This window comes from Macrosteles quadrilineatus, unplaced genomic scaffold (assembly GCF_028750875.1).
Source record: "Macrosteles quadrilineatus isolate MER2022 unplaced genomic scaffold, UCM_ALF_1.0 Scaffold_2__2_contigs__length_208266976, whole genome shotgun sequence".
Taxonomy (NCBI): Eukaryota; Metazoa; Arthropoda; class Insecta; order Hemiptera; family Cicadellidae; genus Macrosteles; species Macrosteles quadrilineatus.
In genome coordinates this window covers 27,339,255-27,361,387 of record NW_026542595.1, presented here as the reverse complement: position 1 = coordinate 27,361,387, position 22,133 = coordinate 27,339,255, and the positions used below count along the sequence as shown (strand labels likewise).

At 41.3% G+C, this 22,133-nt stretch overlaps 1 protein-coding gene across 2 annotated transcripts in view; it reads right to left on the bottom strand.

Moving 5' to 3' along the window:
* The window catches only part of LOC128986471 (uncharacterized), a 210,040-nt gene that overhangs the window by 144,012 nt on the left and 43,895 nt on the right, over window positions 1–22,133 (bottom strand). The gene's annotated exons all lie outside the window — the stretch shown is intronic.

Genomic DNA, 22,133 nt, shown 5'->3' with positions numbered 1-22,133 from the left:
TCTTTATCTCTATTTATTGTGAGCCATTCCAGTTTTCTATACTGAGCATTTCATTGGTGTCTTTAAAATTAGATCGTACCCCCCTAAACTGTAATAGTTATATAATATGTGCATGTCTTTGTACTCGTGTTACTATTCTACGCCTCTACTCGATTTGTAGATAGTCTTGTATTCTTTGTTAATTTATTAGTGACTCACCTTATTTATCACTAACTATTGATCCTGTGCCTTTGTATTTTTGATCATACGTCGGCTGCCCCCCCCCCCCACTACACACACACACACACGTCGTGCTCGTCACTCGTCACGTATCTACAGTGAGGACCACGTCACGTTACGTTACACGTCACGCAGGTCATGGTCAGTGTGTTACATTCCTAACTGTCTTCATGTCTCTATCATTGTCTATTGTACACTAAACCTCCTCATCTGTCGTGGCCTGTGTCTGGCTGTAACCCTTCAATTATGTCACTGACGTGACCATTACCAGATCACTGACCATTATGAAATAGTACACCTCATAAGATTCCACGTGTGCTGTTATGTTAGCCTTACATCCACAACAAGTCAAAAAGTAGTTATAAAAGTGTAGAGAACATACTTAAATTAACTGTTTAATAACAAATAAATCAAGGGCAATACAGTCTTGTAGACTTTTAAAAGGATCATAACCTAAACATCGGTCAGAAAATTCTGGAGTTTATTAAGTATGTCAAAGTTCCCTTTACAGTATTTATTATTTCACGACATACAAGCAACAAGAGGACGTTTACCGTAACGATTTTCAAGGCGGGGAGGAAGCCAGCGCCTTTGTCACACATTATTGCCTCCATTATGCAGCTTGCAGCTCCTCCTTTGTTATGTGGCTGTGTAGGCCTACTACACTACAACAATGTAGGGCTTAAACAACTACTTTAGATTTAATTTACGTAAATCAAAACTAATAAATACTGCTCTTATGTTGTAAATGTAGCAAGTATGTTTAACATTTGACTGAACTTTCCACTGATGTAAATATTTCTACAATTATTGCTTATTACACTACGCACCGCTGTTATGTCCTTTTAGATGTAGAAATACAATAGCAATGTTAAAAAAATATGCAAAAAGACTCACGTTATGTTTCCTATTCGATGTAACACAATCATATGTTTACTTATAAGGTAAACGCACCAGTAGCTGACAGTATAAGAAACTATACGCACTTAATAATCCGTGGTTTTGAATAAATAGGAACTAAAGAGACATTACGGATTTTATGTGATTCTAAATTTAGTGTAGTTTTCAAATTTGTCATACAATACATTTTTAAATATATTTTAAATATATCCTATCCTACTAATATTATAAATGAGAAAGTTTGGATGTATGGATGTATGTTTGTGACAAGTGAACGTGAAAAATACTGGTCGGATTGGGCTGAAATTTGGCATGATGATAGCTCACATTCCCGATTAACATATAGGCATATTCTTATTTCAAAAATCCTTTCGGGCTCCACCCCAGTGGCTCTGGAGTTTCCCATGTTAACCTTATCAGAAATGGAATTATTGAATCTTAACAGCTGTTTCAATTAAGCAAGTTGGTTCTGTTCTATGCACTGAGCTAAAATTATAACTGGAGGTAGCACTGCCATGGCAGAAGTCTGTCAAAAGCAAGTTGCTGATTTTGTTAGGTTGGTATAGCAGTAAGTTTTCTTACCATAGCAATAACATGGCTTCTTATAACTAGGTTGTATAGCAGTGAGTTTTTTTGTCATAGCAATAACATGGCTTCTTATGGACACCCACCTCACGCAAACATGGCGGCTGGCGACACGCATCTTTGACATTCAGTGCTACCTCCAGTTTTAATTTTAGCTCAGTGGTTCTATGATGTTCAATAGCATTAAAGTTACAAGGATTACCAACAGGGTGCAGCACTATTATTTCTTTTACATTTATGACAACAGCTAATTTGCAACTAAAAGGTGAGTGAGCGTAGCGAACGAACTTCAACCTGGAGGCGAGTTAGCGTAGCGAACGAGCTAACCTGAAGGCAAGTGAGCGCAGCGAACGAGCTCCAACCTAAAGGTGAGTGAGCGTAGCGAACAAACTTAACCAGGACGTGATTGAGCCATGCGAACGAGATAATCTTGAAAATTAAGAAGTTAAACGGGGCAAAGCCCGCGGGTTACAGCTAGTTTTAATATATTTTTTAAAATATATTTTATAAAATTTTTAAACTTAATTCAACCTTTGTACGTGTTCCAGTGGCTGACAGTGAAAAAAGTGCTTGTACCAGTAGCTGACTGTCAGTTGTCCCAGTAGCTGACACTGGAACTATAAATTTAATAGCTGCTAAACCTAAGGGTTTTATAATTTATAAGACGAATAAAATCTAACTTAATAATTAAATTATAAAATCATGTAAAACGTTATTAAGAAAATTTATTTTACATATTTTAAAATAAAAATATTTACATTAAATATATATATATATATATATATATATATATTTTATATACATATATTTAAAAAAATATACATTTTTTAAAGATAATTTGGCTTATTAATTAAAAAATTAAAATCATTTTATAAAAATGTGAGATCACATAAATTATAAATAGCATGCAAATTTCGATGGGTAAAACCAATTTAATATTGTGCAAGTAGCAAATATCCCCTGTCAGCTAGTGGAACTTGTATGGCTTTTGTGTACCAAAGCCTGACATTGATATAATTTTAAATCCAAAACCCCTAACACCCCAATTTTATCATGAAATTGTCAACAAAGGTATAATTGATAAAAATAATGAGCCTAATCATTGATACTATTTAAGAAATTTAGCGAAATGACAAAAAACCAAACTTACCTTCTTACCAATTTCATTAAGGTAATCGAATAAATTCGATGTGTACAGACAGGGTTGCTTTCAAACTACCACCATTCAGCGAGTATGGGCTAAATTTCACTGATTTGTTTGTAAACAAATCAAGAATAAACATATGTTCTTCTAACAATGCAATCATGTGTAAATATTTTTAAGAGACCACATTATAATGTAAAGAAACTCAAACTGTCAGCTTCTGGAGCACTGTCAGCTACTGGTGCATTTACCTTAATCAGTTTGTACCTGATTAACGCTAAATAAATATTCTACAACAAAACATTTTGTTGAATCAAATCATATTACATGTATGATTACCAGAGTGAACCCCAAGGCGAGGTAGGTAATGATAGTTGCTTGGTGGAGGAGATGGAATGTGACTGATTGTGCAATATAATAGTGGTACAATACACAATACCTGCTGCACAATACATAACTGTATCTGGCTGTGTCACGTACACTAGTGGTAGTGTATTGTTGGGACGCCACGAGATGCACTGCCACAAGGCTGGATTCTTTGGTAACGAGTGTTTATTTATCTAAAATTGTGTTTTAATGCTTGGGGGATTTTCTAAGACTTTAAGGGAACGATCTAAACCCCGTTCTTGTCACTAACGAACGACAACCTTTGTTAGAACAACATAATTCATTGATAGACCAATGTATAATGGTATTTGGGTCCAAAACCAATATTGCTTGCAATTTAATGAGACACCATTATATTTGAAGGCGAGCACTATAACCACTCGAATATCCAGACAAATAAATGTTCAGTTGATACTAAGGTTCAATCGTAACATTAAGCCTTTAGCAAGTATTGTAGCTTAATATTGAAGGAATTTTCTTTTCTAATAACGGTACTATAAGTTTTTGTTTGCTTTCAAACAATTTGACATCTTAGTACACTAGTTGCATTCGTTTGTACAAGGTCTAGATTTATACTCAATGATGAGGGCACCGTATTAGTCAAAACGTATTCATAGATCCTTACCCAAAAGTGTTTTAATGTATCCAAACGTCAACCAATGTCTAAATAGATAATCAGATTTCTAAACACAACCACGAGTTGTTGAGTGCATAATCCACTTTAACTTTGCACAGTTTGACTGTTAGCGGAAAGTCAAACAAGTGAATAAAAACTAACGGACGGAGGTTATAGTTACACTCTGTTAAAACTAAAACCCATTAAGTATTATTTTTATTAATTTTTAACTTTAAATCTATAAAAAAAATATTTTGCATTTGAAATATGTAAATTTTATAAAGTATATTCGTAGTGACTTAGGCCTATTACTGTTTACATCTGTTTTAGTTAAGTTAAAGACATATACGGAAGACTTATTCCCTTTATTTTAAGAGGATTATAGTTTTCCCATCCTATTTAGGTCATTTGACAAAATTAACAATCTATTCTACAATGTAAACAAAGAGAATGCTCATTTTATAGGACAATAAACCAAGTAATAAGGCGAGACGCCTAAAATGTGATAAATGTGAGAGGAACTGCGAGATTTCCTCGACGCCTACATTGTGTGGTAAGCAATTGAGAGACTGTTGTGAGCGTAGCTTGCAGCGCTTGTCTTGCAGGCACTACTATCGGCAGAATAAACGAGGAATAACTAATAACAGTTCACATTATTCTTTATTTAATACATAAACTAGTTTGTTAAACATTGCAAAACGTGTTTAACAAGTTGAAAACTGCAAAACTTAGTAAAACATTTAGGATAACATTGAAAGTGTAACATTATATTATGGCCCAGTTATTTGAAGTGTAATTGCAAACTGCCCAAGGCCGGAAACAGTGAAGCAGATGAAAATCTGTATCGTTTACATTGGGTAACTGCCAACGTTTGTGAACGCTATTGAATGAAGTATTGAACTGATCGATTGTTACTCCAAGCTATTCTGATGTGGGAAATATTTATGGGTCTGAGACAGTTATTCCATGGTTATAACTACTTGGTTGGTTTGAATGTGCACGATGATGTATCTCGATGTGTTTATGCATCTTTGTACGTGGTAGAAATGTGATTCATGACATATTTAAACATTATAATATTTATTCGTTATTATATGATGATATTTAAATTTAATAGAACAAATAATACATAGATGGATAGAGGGTGTGATGAAAGTCGAATCCGAAACATTTAACGAAAGTACCACACAGTATACATATTTTATATATTAATTATTCGTTTAGGATTACCATCACACCCGCTGGGAAATCAATGGCTCCGAGAAACTCCAACAATAAAAACGTTTCCTCATCAACCAACCGAGCATTCACCTGGAGATTTGCTGACGTCACAGTCGCAACCAGGTACAGTAGGCATTATATATGCTTTCATGATTTGTACTCTAAATAAAATATATTATAGAATGTACAACATATGAACAAATGTTCATACTAACAAACAAACAAACACACAACAAACTAACAAATGTCCCCGCCACAGCAAACCTGCAGAATAAGAGCATTTCCGTTTATCTGATAAGATTTTCAATTAAATCTATAAAATTAACATTATGTTTAATAAGTACCTAGCTACAGGCTAGCTGCTACAGGGAGAGTAATAGAGTGTGTTTTTGGTAAAATATCAATAGCTTAGAATAAAATAAATAAATTTGCCAAGTTTTATCAAAATATGTTCATAAACAATCAAACTACAACAGTTTACTTATGCCCCATGATAATAACGTGGGAATTTCAAATTAAAAATTTTTTAATTTTCTCCGTAACCAATAATCATTAAAAGACACTTCAATATACTAAAACTCGTAGTCTTAGTTTAATAAATACATTTACAAGATACAATCACGTAGACGTTGCTTGCAAAATAATTACAGTATTGTAGTTAAAATAACAATTTATCCTGCTCTCAAGGAATGTAACAACCCATTAAGTATTACTTAAAATATCTCCTATTGACTTTTGGTTTCCTTGAGTATACTCAAAGGGAATAAGTCTAATTTTAATACTTTAGATATACTTATTCCCTTGCCTGTGGTATACTTTAAAATAATTTACCAATTAACCTACTTTCTTACTATATTAATTAATTATTACTTTATCAGAAATCAGAATCGTTTATTGCCATAATAATACAGAAATGTACAGGACAGCAGTCACTAAAACTAAACAAATAAAATCAGACCCATAAAAATAAAGATACAAACTTCAAGAGGTACATACTATTTACATTATTTAAACTTTACTTCTTTGCGACACTAACAAATTAATTCTACTTTCGGTAAAAAAAAAACTACACAAAAAGTCCATTTTTACATATTTTATACAATAACTTGTTTATTTATAGAGATACGACCTCGGACTCCATAATCATTATTGTAGTCCACATTTTTAGAATTACAACGACGATTTAACCGATGTTCTATCTTTTACCGTTTTCGAAATATCAGCGTTTTAACGCATAGCGCCTCCCGCCATGTTTGCCCCCTCCCCCCCACCTTATCGAACAACTTTTGAAATAGGCGACATACGTAATTTTGATCACTACATTCCATATTACAATAATCAGCAATAACATTGCGTACTACTGTCATGCATGCTCAAACCCCCTCAGCTCCTGGACTAATAGGATCGGCTCGCTCATCGGCACATTTCTTTAAGATTTTTGACGATATTTCATCAGTTCCTGAGAAGTTACCAGGTTTTAGGGATTTAATAACATCTAGTACTTCCTTTATGTCAGTTGGATTGAGAAAAAGTGATGATAGGATTTGAACACTCCCTTTAGTACTATGCGAATTGGTTTTCTGCATGCTATTGGCAAGTGTTCCTCCAATAATAGTAAAGAATTCATTCATAGTATCCGCAACCAATTCTGGAGTATCCAGTAGTTGTCCATTAGAATCCAGAACCGACAACTTATTAAATGGCTTCTTCAATTTATCTGGCCTGAGGTCATTTATTATGCTCCAAACTTCTTTTTGTAAGTTATTACTGTAGTCTTATGAAACAAATATGTTATTATTAATGACCATGTTTACAAGTTAATCGTTGCGGTCGGTTGGTGTACTAAAGAATGAGAAGCATACAATTTGTCCGCGGCAATGTCGACTATTATGACAGTTGTCAACAACTCGCCGATTTTTCATGTCTGATTGTGTGGCTTTCAGCATTGTGTGAGTCTCGCCGACACTTGGGTAATTACTAACTATATTTCACAATCATCTCCACTAACGGCCATTATGACACCACAGCCGTTCTTTTCATTGCGCTCAATTGTCCTAATTATCCGCTAATTAAAAATTTTTGACGGTTATTAATTAATTACACTTTTGAAATTGGTTTCACATTAATTAATTTACAGTACAGCGAACAGTATTGTTTCCTTATTTACTCATACCAGTTTATTTCATAAGTAAGTCGGTGTGTCTAGGTTAAAAGCCATGCCCTTACAAATACATTTGCATCGCAGGAACGATGATTTGTTGTTTAAAACCCTACAGTTAGCTGTCCTAAGTACTGTAACAATACCCAAATTCTAAATACTCATAGTCCTATTTAACGTATACTGGATTTTCAAATTCTCCTCTACTACGTAGTGTATTTCTAAGGCTAATTAAGCCCCTCTCCGCGCGTTAAAATAGAAATAGAATTACGGAATGGTATAAAACCGTGAGAGATCTGAGTAAACTACTAAAATAACTGTTACGATCCGCGAGCTTGGCAAAGGCACTTAATTGGTTGGATCTGTTTAATTCATAGCGTGAAATGTCGTCTCGTCTAAACATACTGAAATAAAGTCAAACTATTTCAAAGTTTGTTCAATAGACCTGAAACAAATTAGCACTATTAGACTCGCTTTATTCGGTGATAATTTCCATGAATAGTAAACCATTAACACAAATATCATCACAACAATCAAGGGACCGTTGTTTTCCCTCAATGTCTCATTGTATAATGATTGATTACTGCTTGTATTATTGCCAAATCACGTATCCATAGTCTACTGTTTTATTTGTAACTGAAGCTGAAGTAGCATTTAGCTAACGGTCAAGAGGTATGAGTTCACAGCTAAACTGAGGCTGGACGTCGCGGCGCTGCAAATAGACCCTGTCTGACCCCCTCCCTCCCAACGCCGTGGTACAAGGGCGTCGACGTCGGACATATACTGTGATACTGTACTCTGGGGACGAGCGATATGACGCCGTCAAACATTTACCAGGACATTGAACATTATACTCGCAAAGAAGTTAATGCAAAAAGACTGTAACCAATTATTTTACATACCGGTAACTTGAAAAAGGACCGATTGAACAGATACAATAAGAAAACATAAATAATCTCCTCAAACAATTTAATCCAGCCCTATTAAAAAAAAAAAAAGGTGAACACAAACTTCTAGTAGTCGTGCTGGCAAGTCTCGGTAAAGGCAATCAAGAATAACAGAATAATAGAACAACACATGGAAAACTTCCGATAATTGAGCTTTTAAATTTCAACTTCGATGTATGTGTAGCACGTGGCTTCAACTATCGTGATATTTCCAGTCTGACTTGGAAACTACGCAATGTATAAACGCAACGCATTATATGACTTTGAGCTCCAGCAAAGCAAATAAGGAAGACAGAGCAGCCCTAAGTACTAAATACATAATTACATCGTCAATTGATTGACTAAACCTTGATGGAGAGTTTGCTAGACCAAATAAGAGAGTACCATTAGGAATCAAATTAGAGAGATGGCCTAATTAAAAGACTTACTAAACAATCGCTCTATTTGCAAAGCAATTAATTAATTTGTATTGACCAATGACCGGTTCATTAGTGGACTTGATTGCTCGCTTAGTCTCAGCAGATGATGATGGATTGATATGACAAGACGTCCGTCGACCGTCTGGCCCTTGCCTACACTGTATACTCAACATCCGTCAATCATGGGACTGACTACTGACTAAACTGACCTCATCACTTCTGACACAAGACCAGGTCCGTCGACCGTCTGGCCCTTGCCTACACTGTATACTCAACATCCGTCAATCATGGGACTGACTACTGACTAAACTGACCTCATCACTTCTGACACAAGACCTGGTCCGTCGTCCGTCTGGCCCTTGCCTACACTGTATACTCAACATCCGTCAATCATGGGACTGACTACTGACTAAACTGACCTCATCACTTCTGACACAAGACCAGGTCCGTCGACCATCTGGCCCTTGCCTACACTGTATACTCAACACCCGTCAATCATGGGGCTGACTACTGACTAAACTGACCTCATCACTTCTGACACAAGACCAGGTCCGTCGTACGTCTGCCCTTGCCTACACTGTATACTCAACACCCGTCAATCATGGGGCTGACTACTAAATAAACTGACCTCATCACTTCTGACACAAGACCAGGTCCGTCGACCGTCTGGCCCTTGCCTACACTGTATACTCAACACCCGTCAATCATGGGGCTGACTACTGACTAAACTGACCTCATCACTTCTGACACAAGACCAGGTCCGTCGTCCGTCTGACCCTTGCCTACACTGTATACTCAACACCCGTCAATCATGGGACTGACTACTGACTAAACTGACCTCGTCACTTCTGACACAAGACCAGGTCCGTCGACCGTCTGGCCCTTGCCTACACTGTATACTCAACACCCGTCAATCATGGGGCTGACTACTGACTAAACTGACCTCATCACTTCTGACACAAGACCAGGTCCGTCGTCCGTCTGACCCTTGCCTACACTGTATACTCAACACCCGTCAATCATGGGGCTGACTACTGACTAAACTGACCTCATCACTTCTGACACAAGACCAGGTCCGTCGTCCGTGTGGCCCTTGCCTACACTTTATACTCAACACCCGTCAATCATGGGGCTGACTACTGACTAAACTGACCTAATCACTTCTGACACAAGACCAGGTCCGTCGTCCGTCTGACCCATGCCTACACTGCATACTCAACACCCGTCAATCATGGGGCTGACTACTGACTAAACTGACCTCATCCCTTCTGACACAAGACCAGGTCCGTCGTCCGTCTGGCCCTTGCCTACACTGTATACTCAACATCCGTCAATCATGGGGCTGACTACTGACTAAACTGACCTCATCACTTCTGACACAAGACCAGGTCCGTCGTCCGTCTGGCCCTTGCCTACACTGTATACTCAACACCCGTCAATCATGGGGCTGACTACTGACTAAACTGACCTCATCACTTCTGACACAAGACCAGGTCCGTCGTCCGTCTGACCCATGTCTACACTGTATACTCAACACCCGTCAATCATGGGGCTGACTACTGACTAAACTGACCTCATCACTTCTGACACAAGACCAGGTCCGTCGTCCGTGTGGCCCTTGCCTACACTTTATACTCAACACCCGTCAATCATGGGACTGACTACTGACTAAACTGACCTCATCACTTCTGACACAAGACCAGGTCCGTCGTCCGTGTGGCCCTTGCCTACACTTTATACTCAACACCCGTCAATCATGGGGCTGACTACTGACTAAACTGACCTCATCACTTCTGACACAAGACCAGGTCCGTCGTCCGTTTGGCCCTTGCCTACACTGTATACTCAACACCCGTCAATCATGGGACTGACTACTGACTAAACTGACCTCATCACTTCTGACACAAGACCAGGTCCGTCGTCCGTCTGACCCATGCCTACACTGTATACTCAACACCCGTCAATCATGGGGCTGACTACTGACTAAACTGACCTCATCACTTCTGACACAAGACCAGGTCCGTCGTCCGTGTGGCCCTTGCCTACACTTTATACTCAACACCCGTCAATCATGGGACTGACTACTGACTAAACTAACCTCATCACTTCTGACACAAGACCAGGTCCGTCGTCCGTTTGGCCCTTGCCTACACTGTATACTCAACACTTGTCAATCATGGGACTGACTACTGACTAAACTGACCTCATCACTTCTGACACAAGACCAGGTCCGTCGTCCGTTTGGCCCTTGCCTACACTGTATACTCAACATCCGTCAATCATGAGGCTGACTACTGACTAAACTGACCTCATCACTTCTGACACAAGACCAGGTCCGTCGTCCGTTTGGCCCTTGCCTACACTGTATACTCAACACTTGTCAATCATGGGACTGACTACTGACTAAACTGACCTAATCACTTCTGACACAAGACCAAGTCCGTCGTCCGTGTGGCCCTTGCCTACACTGTATACTCAACACTTGTCAATCATGGGACTGACTACTGACTAAACTGACCTCATCACTTCTGACACAAGACCAGGTCCGTCGTCCGTCTGACCTTTGCCTACACTGTATACTCAACACCCGTCAATCATGGGACTGACTACTGACTAAACTGACCTCATCACTTCTGACACAAGACCAGGTCCGTCGTCCGTGTGGCCCTTGCCTACACTGTATACTCAACACTTGTCAATCATGGGACTGACTACTGACTAAACTGACCTCATCACTTCTGACACAAGACCAGGTCCGTCGTCCGTCTGACCCTTGCCTACACTGTATACTCAACATCCGTCAATCATGGGGCTGACTACTGACTAAACTGACCTCATCGCTTCTGACACAAGACCTGGTCCGTCGACCGTCTGGCCCTTGCCTACACTGTATACTCAACATCCGTCAATCATGGGGCTGACTACTGACTAAACTGACCTCATCACTTCTGACACAAGACCAGGTCCGTCGTCCGTCTGACCCTTGCCTACACTGTATACTCAACATCCGTCAATCATGGGGCTGACTACTGACTAAACTGACCTTATCACTTCTGACACAAGACCAGGTCCGTCGACCGTCTGGCCCTTGCCTACACTGTATACTCAACATCCGTCAATCATGGGGCTGACTACTGACTAAACTGACCTCACCACTTCTGACACAAGACCTGGTCCGTCGTCCGTCTGGCCCTTGCCTACACTGTATACCTAACATCCGTCAATCATGGGGCTGACTACTGACTAAACTGACCTCATCACTTCTGACACAATACCAGGTCCGTCGTCCGTTTGGCCCTTGCCTACACTGTATACTCAACACTTGTCAATCATGGGACTGACTATTGACTAAACTGACCTCATCACTTCTGACACAAGACCAGGTCCGTCGTCCGTCTGGCCCTTGCCTACACTGTATACTCAACATCCGTCAATCATGGGGCTGACTACTGACTAAACTGACCTCATCACTTCTGACACAAGACCAGGTCCGTCGTCCGTCTGACCTTTGCCTACACTGTATACTCAACACCCGTCAATCATGGGACTGACTACTGACTAAACTGACCTCATCACTTCTGACACAAGACCAGGTCCGTCGTCCGTGTGGCCCTTGCCTACACTGTATACTCAACACTTGTCAATCATGGGACTGACTACTGACTAAACTGACCTCATCACTTCTGACACAATACCAGGTCCGTCGTCCGTTTGGCCCTTGCCTACACTGTATACTCAACACTTGTCAATCATGGGACTGACTATTGACTAAACTGACCTCATCACTTCTGACACAAGACCAGGTCCGTCGTCCGTCTGGCCCTTGCCTACACTGTATACTCAACACTTGTCAATCATGGGGCTGACTACTGACTAAACTGACCTCATCACTTCTGACACAAGACCAGGTCCGTCGACCGTCTGGCCCTTGCCTACACTGTATACTCAACATCCGTCAATCATGGGGCTGACTACTGACTAAACTGACCTCATCACTTCTGACACAAGACCAGGTCCGTCGTCCGTTTGGCCCTTGCCTACACTGTATACTCAACACCCGTCAATCATGGGACTGACTACTGACTAAACTGACCTCATCACTTCTGACACAAGACCAGGTCCGTCGTCCGTCTGACCCATGCCTACACTGTATACTCAACACCCGTCAATCATGGGGCTGACTACTGACTAAACTGACCTCATCACTTCTGACACAAGACCAGGTCCGTCGTCCGTGTGGCCCTTGCCTACACTTTATACTCAACACCCGTCAATCATGGGACTGACTACTGACTAAACTGACCTCATCACTTCTGACACAAGACCAGGTCCGTCGTCCGTTTGGCCCTTGCCTACACTGTATACTCAACACTTGTCAATCATGGGACTGACTACTGACTAAACTGACCTCATCACTTCTGACACAAGACCAGGTCCGTCGTCCGTTTGGCCCTTGCCTACACTGTATACTCAACATCCGTCAATCATGGGGCTGACTACTGACTAAACTGACCTCATCACTTCTGACACAAGACCAGGTCCGTCGTCCGTTTGGCCCTTGCCTACACTGTATACTCAACACTTGTCAATCATGGGACTGACTACTGACTAAACTGACCTCATCACTTCTGACACAAGACCAGGTCCGTCGTCCGTGTGGCCCTTGCCTTCACTGTATACTCAACACTTGTCAATCATGGGACTGACTACTGACTAAACTGACCTCATCACTTCTGACACAAGACCAGGTCCGTCGTCCGTCTGACCCTTGCCTACACTGTATACTCAACACCCGTCAATCATGGGACTGACTACTGACTAAACTGACCTCATCACTTCTGACACAAGACCAGGTCCGTCGTCCGTGTGGCCCTTGCTTACACTGTATACTCAACACTTGTCAATCATGGGACTGACTACTGACTAAAATGACCTCATCACTTCTGACACAAGACCAGGTCCGACGTCCGTCTGACCCTTGCCTACACTGTATACTCAACATCCGTCAATCATGGGGCTGACTACTGACTAAACTGACCTCATCACTTCTGACACAAGACCAGGTCCGTCGTCCGTCTGACCCTTGCCTACACTGTATACTCAACATCCGTCAATCATGGGGCTGACTACTGACTAAACTGACCTCATCACTTCTGACACAAGACCAGGTCCGTCGACCGTCTGGCCCTTGCCTACACTGTATACTCAACATCCGTCAATCATGGGGCTGACTACTGACTAAACTGACCTCATCACTTCTGACACAAGACCAGGTCCGTCGTCCGTCTGGCCCTTGTCTACACTTTATACTCAACACCCGTCAATCATGGGGCTGACTACTGACTAAACTGACCTCATCACTTCTGACACAAGACCTGGTCCGTCGACCGTCTGGCCCTTGCCTACACTGTATACTCAACATCCGTCAATCATGGGGCTGACTACTGACTAAACTGACCTCATCACTTCTGACACAAGACCAGGTCCGTCGTCCGTCTGACCCTTGCCTACACTGTATACTCAACATCCGTCAATCATGGGGCTGACTACTGACTAAACTGACCTCATCACTTCTGACACAAGACCAGGTCCGTCGACCGTCTGGCCCTTGCCTACACTGTATACTCAACATCCGTCAATCATGGGGCTGACTACTGACTAAACTGACCTCATCACTTCTGACACAAGACCTGGTCCGTCGTCCGTCTGGCCCTTGCCTACACTGTATACTCAACATCCGTCAATCATGGGGCTGACTACTGACTAAACTGACCTCATCACTTCTGACACAATACCAGGTCCGTCGTCCGTTTGGCCCTTGCCTACACTGTATACTCAACACTTGTCATACATGGGACTGACTACTGACTAAACTGACCTCATCACTTCTGACACAAGACCAGGTCCGTCGTCCGTTTGGCCCTTGCCTAAACTGTATACTCAACACTTGTCAATCATGGGGCTGACTACTGACTAAACTGACCTCATCACTTCTGACACAAGACCAGGTCCGTCGACCGTCTGGCCCTTGCCTACACTGTATACTCAACATCCGTCAATCATGGGGCTGACTACTGACTAAACTGACCTCATCACTTCTGACACAAGACCAGGTCCGTCGTCCGTTTGGCCCTTGCCTACACTGTATATTCAACACCCGTCAATCATGGGGCTGACTACTGACTAAACTGACCTCATCACTTCTGACACAAGACCAGGTCCGTCGTCCGTTTGGCCCTTGCCTACACTTTATACTCAACACCCGTCAATCATGGGACTGACTACTGACTAAACTGACCTCATCACTTCTGACACAAGACCAGGTCCGTCGTCCGTCTGACCCATGCTTACACTGTATACTCAACACCCGTCAATCATGGGGCTGACTACTGACTAAACTGACCTCATCACTTCTGACACAAGACCTGGTCCGTCGACCGTCTGGCCCTTGCCTACACTGTATACTCAACATCCGTCAATCATGGGGCTGACTACTGACTAAACTGACCTCATCACATCTGACACAAGACCAGGTCCGTCGTCCGTCTGACCCTTGCCTACACTGTATACTCAACATCCGTCAATCATGGGGCTGACTACTGACTAAACTGACCTCATCACTTCTGACACAAGACCAGGTCCGTCGTCCGTTTGGCCCTTGCCTACACTGTATATTCAACACCCGTCAATCATGGGGCTGACTACTGACTAAACTGACCTCATCACTTCTGACACAAGACCAGGTCCGTCGTCCGTTTGGCCCTTGCCTACACTTTATACTCAACACCCGTCAATCATGGGACTGACTACTGACTAAACTGACCTCATCACTTCTGACACAAGACCAGGTCCGTCGTCCGTCTGACCCATGCCTACACTGTATACTCAACACCCGTCAATCATGGGGCTGACTACTGACTAAACTGACCTCATCACTTCTGACACAAGACCAGGTCCGTCGTCCGTTTGGCCCTTGCCTACACTTTATACTCAACACCCGTCAATCATGGGACTGACTACTGACTAAACTGACCTCATCACTTCTGACACAAGACCAGGTCCGTCGTCCGTCTGACCCATGCCTACACTGTATACTCAACATCTGTCAATCATGGGACTGACTACTGACTAAACTGACCTCATCACTTCTGACACAAGACCAGGTCCGTCGTCCGTTTGGCCCTTGCCTACACTGTATACTCAACATCCGTCAATTATGGGGCTGACTACTGACTAAACTGACCTCATCACTTCTGACACAAGACCAGGTCCGTCGTCCGTTTGGCCCATGCCTACACTTTATACTCAACACCCGTCAAATATGGGACTGACTACTGACTAAACTGACCTCATCACTTCTGACACAAGACCAGGTCCGTCGTCCGTCTGACCCATGCCTACACTGTATACTCAACACCCGTCAATCATGGGGCTGACTACTGACTAAACTGACCTCATCACTTCTGACACAAGACCAGGTCCGTCGTCCGTGTCGCCCTTGCCTACACTTTATACTCAACACCCGTCAATCATGGGACTGACTACTGATTAAACTGACCTCATCACTTCTGACACAAGACCAGGTCCGTCGTCCGTTTGGCCCTTGCCTACACTGTATATTCAACACCCGTCAATCATGGGGCTGACTACTGACTAAACTGACCTCATCACTTCTGACACAAGACCAGGTCCGTCGTCCGTTTGGCCCTTGCCTACACTTTATACTCAACACCCGTCAATCATGGGACTGACTACTGACTAAACTGACCTCATCACTTCTGAAACAAGACCAGGTCCGTCGTCCGTCTGACCCATGCCTACACTGTATACTCAACACCCGTCAATCATGGGGCTGACTACTGACTAAACTGACCTCATCACTTCTGACACAAGACCAGGTCCGTCGTCCGTTTGGCCCTTGCCTACACTTTATACTCAACACCCGTCAATCATGGGACTGACTTTATACTCAACACCCACTGACTAAACTGACCTCATCACTTCTGACACAAGACCAGGTCCGTCGTCCGTCTGACCCATGCCTACACTGTATACTCAACATCTGTCAATCATGGGACTGACTACTGACTAAACTGACCTCATCACTTCTGACACAAGACCAGGTCCGTCGTCCGTTTGGCCCTTGCCTACACTGTATACTCAACACCCGTCAATCATGGGACTGACTACTGACTAAACTGACCTCATCACTTCTGACACAAGACCAGGTCCGTCGTCCGTCTGACCCATGCCTACACTGTATACTCAACACCCGTCAATCATGGGGCTGACTACTGACTAAACTGACCTCATCACTTCTGACACAAGACCAGGTCCGTCGTCCGTCTGACCCATGCCTACACTGTATACTCAACACCCGTCAATCATGGGACTGACTACTGACTAAACTGACCTCATCACTTCTGACACAAGACCAGGTCCGTCGTCCGTTTGGCCCATGCCTACATTGTATACTCAACACCCGTCAATCATGGGACTGACTACTGACTAAACTGACCTCATCACTTCTGACACAAGACCAGGTCCGTCGTCCGTCTGACCCATGCCTACACTGTATACTCAACATCCGTCAATCATGGGGCTGACTACTGACTAAACTGACCTCATCACTTCTGACACAAGACCAGGTCCGTCGTCCGTTTGGCCCTTGCCTACACTTTATACTCAACACCCGTCAATCATGGGACTGACTACTGACTAAACTGACCTCATCACTTCTGACACAAGACCAGGTCCGTCGTCCGTCTGACCCATGCCTACACTGTATACTCAACATCCGTCAATTATGGGGCTGACTACTGACTAAACTGACCTCATCACTTCTGACACAAGACCAGGTCCGTCGTCCGTTTGGCCCATGCCTACACTTTATACTCAACACCCGTCAATCATGGGACTGACTACTGACTAAACTGACCTCATCACTTCTGACACAAGACCAGGTCCGTCGTCCGTCTGACCCATGCCTACACTGTATACTCAACACCCGTCAATCATGGGGCTGACTACTGACTAAACTGACCTCATCACTTCTGACACAAGACCAGGTCCGTCGTCCGTGTGGCCCTTGCCTACACTTTATACTCAACGCCCGTCAATCATGGGACTGACTACTGACTAAACTGACCTCATCACTTCTGACACAAGACCAGGTCCGTCGTCCGTTTGGCCCTTGCCTACACTGTATACTCAACACTTGTCAATCATGGGACTGACTACTGACTAAACTGACCTCATCACTTCTGACACAAGACCAGGTCCGTCGTCCGTTTGGCCCTTGCCTACACTGTATACTCAACATCCGTCAATCATGGGGCTGACTACTGACTAAACTGACCTCATCACTTCTGACACAAGATCAGGTCCGTCGTCCGTTTGGCCCTTGCCTACACTGTATACTCAACACTTGTCAATCATGGGACTGACTACTGACTAAACTGACCTCATCACTTCTGACACAAGACCAGGTCCGTCGTCCGTTTGGCCCTTGCCTACACTGTATACTCAACACTTGTCAATCATGGGACTGACTACTGACTAAACTGACCTCATCACTTCTGACACAAGGCCAGGTCCGTCGTCCATCTGGCCCTAGCCTACACTGTATACTCAACACCCGCCAATTATGGGACTGACCTCATCACTTCTGACATAAGACCAGAAATTTTACCTCACTTGTAATGTGATAACTACAGTTACATTACAAGATAATATTTTATGACTGCTCCAATGACTACACTACTGGCAGGAGGAAATAATTATATTAGATAGATTTTTGTGTTTTAACATATTAATATACGGTAGCTATCTTCTGCAAAGAAAGAGCTTTTCTATTATAAATAGGATCTGTTTTTAACACTACTATACTGTATATTATCTTATAACTGGTAGTTATCCATTAATATGGTTTTAATGGCCGAGGGATCGATAAATACCCCAGTGAGTACAACGTTTGGTTATGACTATAAATAAAAAAACAATTGCCTACCCACTTTTCAAGTTTTTTAGACTCGTAAAACATATTAGGGTTAAAAAAAGGAAGGGGGGGGGGTGAGAATAAAGACGGCCGAATCAAAGTAATCACCAGACAGGATCTTTGGCTTTGATGCAAGATTTGTTTACCAGAACTGTTATGTAAACAGGCCTGGTTCGTGCTGCAAGATCACGTGGATCTCTGGTGTGGCCTTCGCATTTACAGACTCCATCCTAGGACTTACCTGTAGACCACCGGACTGTGTAATACGTATGAAATAATAAACAATCAAGATGGCAAACTTTTTAATGAGGTCAATGGGGTCCGAAGAAATCGTCTATAACTAAACCAAGTTGTGTTCTTAGACAGCATTCAAGCAGGGGGGTATACACAGTTGTAACGTGTAACCAAGTAAACTATTCAGAACTCAATTGGTCCCAAATCTTAAGTTAGAATTCAGCGAAAATGAGACAATTCATCCACACGGGAATCCTGTCCAATTGCAAAGGACACGAACCGACAATTGACGGGAGAAAATTAAACGACGACACGCGATGTGCCTCTAATTGAAGGATTGATTGCGAGAAAGTAAGTCCTCTACTAGTTGCCTAGTGCTGCCTGTGGTACCTTGGTCCACTATAGGTGAGGGGGGGGGCAACAGAGGGGACGTGGGAAATCTTACACCATAGAGTCAATGTATAAGCTCTCTGTATAGTGGTAATACAGTGTATTGGAAGAGTGGCAATTAATTTATCACGACTGATGAAATACACTACACAACTGGCGATGAAAGAGAAGAAAGATTCAGAGAGTAAACATTTGAAACAGTTGATTGAGTTAAAAACAACATATCAGCAACTACACTCTGCACAAAAGCTATATAAATTTTAGTTTTAAAATCAAATTATGAAAGTAAAACTATTCAGTATACTATACTATACTATGGTTAGAGTTTGCCATTTATATTTTTATGTAGTTAAATTTTACCATATACAGTATTAGCTTTATACAAATATAGTACAGTTTTGATGGCAATATCTCAAAAGATTTTTACTATCAACGAATGGATACACAATCAAAATGGCAGTCAATATTGCAATATCCTTGACAAAGTTATGACACAATTATGTGTTATGAATGGTTGGATAAACTTTTCTGCTTTCTAATAGAATCTATACCGTCAAAACACTTAAGCTTGAATTTATAAAGAAGTGTACTAGAAAACTAACTCCCCTAAACTGTAAATTTGAAAATAAATATAGAAAGGAAATTGTAGACGACATTCTCCTTTAGATAATTTAGTTAGATCACTACATTTTAAGAGCATTGCTAAGGGCATTTGCTAAATTTGCTAAATCAATGACTACACATTTCATTTTAGTATTAGTAGCTGGCCCTAAATGTAAATTAAATCGTTAATTAATGTTCAGCAATGTATTAACTCTATTAAAACCAAGTATCAAACTAATTCAAATAGGCACTGATGAACCTAGTCAGGTAATAAGAGATGTAAGAGGGAAATTGAGCTATATAAATTTAACATGATTTAAATATTAATGTATTAATATTAATTAACTATTAATTAACGTATTACGTTATTGAAGGAAAAGCAGTAAGAAAATTATCGCTAATGTGAAAGCATGAGTAACGTTACAAAGTAAAGACTTTTATAATATCAATCAATCAATTATTGAGATGGGGACGCCACCTAGGTGCGTATTTTAACCCAAATATGAGTGAAGAATGAGTGTAGAATGGTGTGTGATGACCTGTGTAGCTTTGTTACTGACTAAGATCAGCGGTTTCATTAGTCAGGATCATTTATTTAAAGCCCAATGATCAGGAACAGCTGGGTCCAGATTCGAACCATCAAAAAGCTACTAACTTTTCTCAGGATCGAACCGGCGACCTTTTGATTACTAGGCGAGCACTATAACCACTCAGCTACCCAGCCAGTCTTAATTGTTTAGACTAACCGTAAATTAATTGTTACAGTTAATTGGTCTACAATATGTAGAACAATTAAGTTTTCTTTAAGAGCTATTCTCATTTACTCGACTTTTTGACCTAGTTATGAGGTGAGGGAATAACTGCTACTAGTTTTTCAATTGTTTACAATAATTTGTCTGTAGTGAGAACATTATTTAAATTTTCTTGTCTCTTTATTATGTGTTTTAAATTATGTGTTTTATTACTTAGGAAAAAATGATACCGTTTGTCAATAAGAAAGAAATCATACAATAAATCTACCAATCAGTCAGTTACTAGTTAACGTATGTGCCTGTTTAATATACAGTTCAGTATTCAGTTATTGATGACTGAGTGAAGTCTAGAGACAGCTCGAAAAATAAAACACATGCGAATTGTAATTGATGATGAAATGACACATTCCAATGTAACCCAGATCCGTTGCGAAGTTGGGCGACATTTGAGGAACGGCGTTTTCATGGTAATGTCCGCAGTTGGCCGCATCGAGAGCCGCAATATTTCAACAAATTACTTCTGTCGCACGAAGCGATAGTGCGTTAGGGAAAATGATGACGCTGCTTGTAATACGATATGTGTAATATCCATGTTCTTACTTGGAAATCATCGACAGTGACGTGCAAAGTAAATATGGTAAAAAGTCGTTGCTGGAATAATATACGAGTGTACTAATCGCCAATTAGGAACTAAATTTTCTATTGCGTTTTGGATAGGAATGAGCTATATGTATCCCAAACATAGATAACTACGGAATTAAAAAATCAATAATCATTGTTGACTGACTAATCACATAATGTAATAATCACCGTATTGCCATGCTCATTTTTATGGAATACTAGCTGTTGGCCCGTCCTACGAATGGGAATCAAGTGGTCGATTAAAACTGAATATAATTCAGAACAGCTAGTTTACACGCGCAAATAAAAGTTCTGGCAGTTTTTATAGGAAAAATCGTCTTGAAAAACATATAACACGTGACCACCTATTTCTTTCATCCGATTGCCATGCTCATTTTAATGGAAGATAATAGACTACATGAACAGTTAATTCAGCCTACTCGTATTTATCATGAATATATTTTGAAGCGAAGCAGTTTCCACTTTTTGTTTGAACTGGATTTTACTTTATGATGAGTAACTGACCTATATTTCTCAGGTTAGTTTGAGCATGGAAATATCAGTTTCAAGTAAACAATGTGGAAAGTCCTGGACTTGACGTATGTCTACGACGTTGAACGGCTTCTGTTGGTTGTGAATATCAAATCAAATGGCATCCGTTTACCTTTCACAAGCAGTGAGAGGTTTTATAGTTCGATGCAATGAGTTAGAGTGATGATAAGTTTTTTTTAGGTTTCTAAAAAGTCTATGACACATCACCAGATAAATCGTTTATTCACTAGATTTATAGCGCTGTTATAATTTACAATTCTTACAGAAATAGTCAGAGCTTAAACCTTCCTTTAGTATATAATTTTACTAAAGACTCGTTCACAATAGAGGATGTGAATGCAGACGTCAGATGAGGTTGATTCAATTAATCAATAATCATTGGACACCA